This window comes from Corapipo altera, unplaced genomic scaffold (assembly GCF_003945725.1).
Source record: "Corapipo altera isolate COAL_440 unplaced genomic scaffold, ASM394572v1 160, whole genome shotgun sequence".
NCBI lineage: Eukaryota > Metazoa > Chordata > Aves > Passeriformes > Pipridae > Corapipo > Corapipo altera.
In genome coordinates, this window is record NW_020885016.1 from 10,530 (window position 1) to 16,309 (window position 5,780).

General features: G+C 54.8%; 1 protein-coding gene, 1 long non-coding RNA gene and 1 other non-coding gene across 6 annotated transcripts in view; all 3 read left to right on the plus strand.

Annotated features, from left to right (window-relative positions):
• The first annotated feature begins 732 nt into the window (after positions 1 to 732).
• LOC113958982 lies at positions 733 to 2,467 on the plus strand. Of its 2 annotated transcripts, none has more exons than XR_003531672.1 (3): positions 733 to 886; positions 1,271 to 1,578; positions 2,158 to 2,467. It is a non-coding gene; the product is annotated as an uncharacterized LOC113958982 (long non-coding RNA). The 2 variants fall into 2 exon arrangements; XR_003531673.1 differs by lacking the exon at positions 733 to 886 and adding an exon at positions 926 to 1,162.
• LOC113958993 lies at positions 1,798 to 2,000 on the plus strand. Its single transcript, XR_003531678.1, has one exon. It is a non-coding gene; the product is annotated as a small nucleolar RNA SNORA74 (small nucleolar RNA).
• A 2,967-nt stretch (positions 2,468 to 5,434) lies between the features above and the next one.
• The window catches only part of MATR3 (matrin 3), a 25,563-nt gene continuing 25,217 nt past the window's right edge, over positions 5,435 to 5,780 (plus strand). Inside the window, exon 1 of one of the 3 annotated variants that reach the window (XM_027667639.1) lies at positions 5,435 to 5,509. The gene's annotated coding sequence lies outside the window, so the exon portion shown is untranslated. Of the gene's footprint in view, positions 5,510 to 5,702; positions 5,720 to 5,780 lie in introns of those variants that run through there. The other 2 variants (XM_027667642.1, XM_027667640.1) reach the window with 2 other exon arrangements.

Sequence of the window (5,780 nt, forward strand, 5' to 3'; positions counted from 1 at the left end):
GGGGTTCTCATGGATGGAAAGCTGCACATGAGCCAACAGTGTGCACTGGCAGCCCAGAAATCCCCCGTGTGCTGGGCTGCATCCAAAGAGGAGTGGGCAGCAGGTCAGGGGGATTCTGCCCTTCTGCTCTGCCCTTGTGAGACCCCCCCTGCAGAGCTGCCTCCAGCTCTGGGATCCAACAGCACAAGGACGTGGAGCTGCTGGAGAGGGTCCAGAGGAGGCCACGGAGCTGCTGCCAAGGCTGGAGCCCCTCTGCTCTGGAGCCAGGCTGGGAGAGCTGGGGGGCTTCACCTGGAGAAGAGAAGGATCCAGGGAGAGCTGAGAGCCCCTTCCAGGGCCTAAAGGGGCTCCAGGAGAGCTGGAGAGGGACTGGGGACAAGGGATGGAGGGACAGGACAAGGGGAATGGCTTCACACTGCTAAAGCAGGTTTAGATTCGATATGGGGAAGAAGCTGTTCCCTGTGAGGGTGGTGAGGCCCTGGCCCAGGTTGCCCAGAGAAGCTGTGGCTGCCCCTGGATCCCTGGGAGTGTCCAAGGCCACGTTGGAGCAACGTGGGCTAGTGGAAGGTGTCCCTACCCATGGCATAGGGTGGGACGAGCTGACCGTTAAACCAGCCCAACCTTTCTGTGCCTGTGATTACGGATGGATTTCCACCGCCTGCCGGGCGGTCCCGCCCCGGGGGGAGCGGCTGAGGCGAATGGGGCGGTGCCTGCGGAACCACCTGGGCCGCGCGGCGAGGCCCGGCCTTTCTGTGCGCCCGCCGCCGCGTGGGGGGAGTGGGAGAGGCCCGCGGTCATGAGGGAGAACTGCGGCCGTGAGGGGAGGGAACGTCCCTGGGCCGGGCCGGGCGTCCCTCGGGCCGCCGCCATGAGAGGCCGCCATGAGGTAACAGCAGTGAGGGGAGGGGAAGGCGCCGGGCTCGCCGCGGCCGCCATGAGGGGAGAGGAGCGGGGGAGGGAAGGCACCGGCACCGGGGCTGCAGACCCGGCGGTTCCTCACCGCGCCCCGGAGCTCCGGGAACGGAGAACGCCACCTGAAATATTTCCATTTTTTTTTTATTTACTTGTTTCTATCGACCGGAAGGCGCTGGGCCCGCGTGTCCCCCGGCACAGGGGGTGTTCTGCCCGCTGTGCCGTCCGGCACTAGGTCCTCGTGCTTATGGTTTGATAGCTTTTTATCCCTCCCATACGGCAGGGCCCAACTGTTAAACTCTGTGGATACAGATTTAATTGACTATTTTTAGCGGCGTTTCTCCTGTGCTCTCTTTAGGGCATCAGCTGATGGGAGGCTCGGGCACGTGTGAGGGGGTCGCACCCGGAGCTCAGGGTGGCCCAGAACCGTGCGAAGGGAACAAACCTCGAAGGGAACAAACCTCAGGTGACGGGTCCGCACGAGCCGCCTCCCACGAGCTGTGCTGAGGGGGAACAGCCGCGTGAGGCCTCTCCAGGAGAACGGCGGTGCCTGTGGAGATGTTAAGGGATAACCGGTGCGTGAGACACAGGGAGCATCTCAAGCAGCGTGGATGAGGTTGTGACCCTGAGCCAACGAGGGGAGATGGGCAAACACTCCGTTCTGTTGTTAGTAAACTAAACGTCCTCTTCTGGTTGTGATCGAGGTCCTGTACCAGCCTCAGGTCCTGAGGGTGGAAAGAATAACCTGGTTTATCCAGCAATAAGTTTACCTAACCTACATTATCTATTCCACTTGCTGGAGGAAACCCTGATGAGAGGAGGTATCACCGGAGGGTTGTACTTTGTGCCTTCAGTCCTTTAAACCCTCAGTTTTGAGTTGTTTCTCCCAGTGGTAGTCAGCTGCCTGTGGCTGCTCGGTGCCTGTGCCAGTGTTATGCTGCTGGGAGAGAAAAGTGCTGCCGAGTCCTCCTGGCACCACCGGTGCCGTCCTGGTGCTCGGTGGTGCTGGGTTTTGGCAGTGCTCTGCATGCCTGAGAGTGGAGTAACTCCTGCTTGTGGAGTTAGAGCCTAGATTGGATGCAGACAACACACAGAAAACTGAAAAATCTATTGCAGACACTTTGTTTATTGTACATCTTTTATATAAAAATGAAGGTCAGCTACTTAACTGCTCAATGTAAAGGTTGAGTTTGAGGTCTTTCAGGATCCTCCTATTAACTGTCTTTGCTGTTTTTTTAATTACAGGCAAGTGTCCTGGGGCTTGCTGGAGCAGCAGGAGTGGCCAGAAGAAAAGAAAGAAGCTGTTGGTGCTGCTCTGAAAATCCCTGTTTGGAAAGGATTGGGAAGATGGAACCTTGGAAGCCCACAACTGAAACAAGGCTATAAGAAAATGACTTATTTTCAGGATCTAGATGTAGGAATTTGAAACATCAGAGGTAGTTTGGGGCAGGGTATAACAAGAATTATGTGTACAGTTCTTTAACTGTTAATCCCTTCTCACTGATTGTTTAAAATATATTTCATGTGACCTCAATTAAATTTATTTGTATTTAAACTTGCTCAGTTTGGTTTTCATTATCTTGTAAGGCTTTGAAAGTCACATAGAAATGTTTTTAAGAAATAGTTCAGTGGTCTTCAGTCACATCAGTTACCCTGCTGTAGATGCTCCTGTGGCTGCAGTGCTGTCTATATCCCAGTAAAACTTGGAAGCAGGGACACAGGCTGCTGTGGGACAATATGCTGCTTCAGGAGCATGAACAGCCTCAGGAAATTCAGGTTGTTGAGGCTGAAGCTCATAAGCTGAGGCTGTTGATGAACCACATCAGGCTGGTTCCCCAGGTACTGCTGGTTTATATCAAATAGGTGCTTCTGTGCTGTTTGGAAAAATGAATTGCAGTGCAGATTTTTTTTTTCAGGGCTTTCCTAATTTTTAAATATCCCTGTTTACCCATGAGCCTTTCTGCCATCTCAATATCCTGATCTTAATACACAGGTTTTTATACTGCACGTGGAAATAATTGTTAAAATACTCAAGATTATTGGGAAAAAAGCTTTTTCTTAGTTGAAACTATGACATCCATAAATTTCAGTTTCTATGGGAACAAATCCTACCTGTAATTTCCCATGGGTTTATATTGTGCCCAGCGATCTCCCCCTTTCCCAGGTGGGTGCCCCAGGGCTGGGTGCCTGCCTGCTGACAGCCAAGGAACACTCACTGTGCCAGGGGGCACTGCTGCTGGACCTGGTAATTCCAAAAGTGGCAAAAAGTGGGAAATGTGGCCTCTGTCAGCCACATAAAGCAAGTGTTTTATAGACAACAAATACACGCTGACAGGCTTATTTCCTAAAAAAAAAATGTCTCTGCAATAAAGTTCTTATGATATTCATCTTGGCTGAACGTAGGATTCGTAGGCCTGGTTGTGCTGTACAAAAAGGCAGGAGGAAAGGATGGAGAAAGTGTTGGCAGTGGTGAGTATCCCATCAGAGGAGCTGGGAAGGGCTGCAGAGCTCTGCTCAGTGAATGCCTCACGCACTACCAGAGCTCTGCTGAGCACCTGCAGCTCTCAGAGTCCTGCTTTTCCCCCATCACAGAATGGTTGGGTTGGAAGGGACTGTAAAGATCATCTGGTTCCACCTCCTGCCATGGGCAGGGACACCTTCCACTAGCCCACGTTGCTCCAAGCCCTGTCCAGCCTGGCCTTGGACACTTCCAGGGATCCAGGGGCAGCCACAGCTTCTCTGGGCAACCTGGGCCAGGGCCTCCCCACCCTCATAGGGGAGAATTTCTTCCCAATATCCCATCTAACCCTGCTCTCTGGCAGTTTGAAGCCATTCCCCCTTGTCCTGGCACTCCAGGCCTTTATAAATTGTCTCTCTCCATCTTTCCTGTCGGCTCCTTCAGGCACTGGAAGGCCACAGTCAGGTCACCCCAAAGCTTCTCCAGGCTGAACAATCCCAACTCTCCCAGCCTTTCCTCCCAGCAGAGCTGCTCCATCCCTCTGATCCTCTTGGGGCCTCCTCTGGACTCTCTCCAGCAGCTCCATGTGCTCCCTGTGCTGTTCCCCAGGGCTGGAGGCAGCTCTGCAGGGGGGTCTCACCTGAGGGGCAGAGGGGCAGAATCCCCCCTGCCCTGCTGCCCACGCTGGGGAATCAGCCCAGAGCACAGGGGGTTCTGGGCTGGTTCATGTCCAGGCTTTCCATACAACTGGAAAATAAAACACACAGGGATGTCATAAAGCTGCTCCAGTGGTCAGCACGAGCACAGGCTCCAGGATGTGGAGCTCAGGGTTGCCCCTGCAGCCCTGTGTTAGCAGGGAGATTATGGTCAGCACTGTGCAGCACAATCAATCAAGGTCAAAATGATTCACCTCTCCCTGGCTTTGGTGCCTTGACCGAAGGACAACAAAGAAAATTGGGAGAAAACCCATGTAGTCCAAGACTGGCATTAAAATTAAGCCAGGAAACGGAGTAGTACCTGCATTTTGCACGTTGGAAATGCCAACGTGATATATGGTTCTGTTTATTAGCACCATTTTGCAATCCATATATGACTTCTACTGGGCAAAAGTGGCTGGCTTGCTTTACCTTGGCTCTGCTTTTACTGCTCTGCAGTACCAGAGCACAGGAGGATTGTTAACTGAGATTTACGTGCTTGTTTTTAAACACTTAATTGTTTTTTATTCTGAGCTTGTTAAGAGCTGAATTTCTTGTCATTGTTCTGAGTATTGTTATATTATTTCAACACGTATTTTGTACTAATCCCATTTTTTAAAAATACCTTCTGTGTTATTGTTTCATTGTGCTCTGCAGCCACACGTAGAGAAGAAAAACCAGCCTATGATGAATTAAAAAGGCAGATTTTTTCCTTTCCCCTGGAGATTTCCCTTAATTCACACGCACATCCTCCCCTTTGTAAAGCGACGATGGAGAGACTGGTTCCTTTGCCACAAAATTAAATAGTGAATAAAGATATTCACTATGAAAGAACTCCAAATAAGAAATAATTGCCCAGTTGTAGGAGTACTTTGGTGATAAAGCACCGATTTCGTCAGGGCAGAGGCAAGGGGATCTCTCCTCAGCCAGCACCAGGTGGCAATGTTGGATTAGAGGAACAGCAAAGCCTCGCACACTGGCTGCGGCGGTTTTTTACCAGAATCTTCTAAAGAACCACAGAGTCACCGGGAGGCCATAATTTTAACTATTTTAGCGATGGTGCCACCAGCGTTGTGCTGAGGAGAGCGCGCCTTGGCTGGGCTGGGTGCGCGGGTCCGGGCCGGGCGCTGAGGGACCGTGTGCGCCCTGGGGCACAGGGAACGGTGCTTCGGGAATCAGAGGATACCCTGGATACCCTGGGTACTCTGGATACTCTGCATATCCCGGTAAATCGCTGGTGGCGAGGCCGCTCCCGCGGCGGGAGCTGAGGGGGGACTCGGAACATCACACCCCGACCCCCCGCCCGCCGAGGAGGGGGCGTGGCCGCCGCCTCGCCCCGCCCCCCGCGCCTTTCCCATGGTGCCCCGCGGGAGCGCGGACAATGAGCGGCGCGCGGGCGGCGGGCTGGCGGCGCGCGGCGCGGCCGCGCTCTCGCGAGAGCAGGGTGAGCGGGGCCCCCCCCCACCCCCCCCCCCTCGCGAGACCCGCGGCGGGGGTGGCGGCCCCCCCCCCACTCCCACACCCCTCAGGGCGGGCGGGGCGGCCCCGGCGAGCGGCGGGAGCGGCGCGGGCACGGCACCGGGGCACGCACCGGGCACGGCACCGGGGGCACAGCGGCGCTACCGGACGCAGCGGGGCGGCCGCCGCCGGGCACGTGAGCGAGCAGCGGGCAGCGGGGCGGGCGTGCTCTCGCGAGCGCGGCGAGGCGCGCGCGG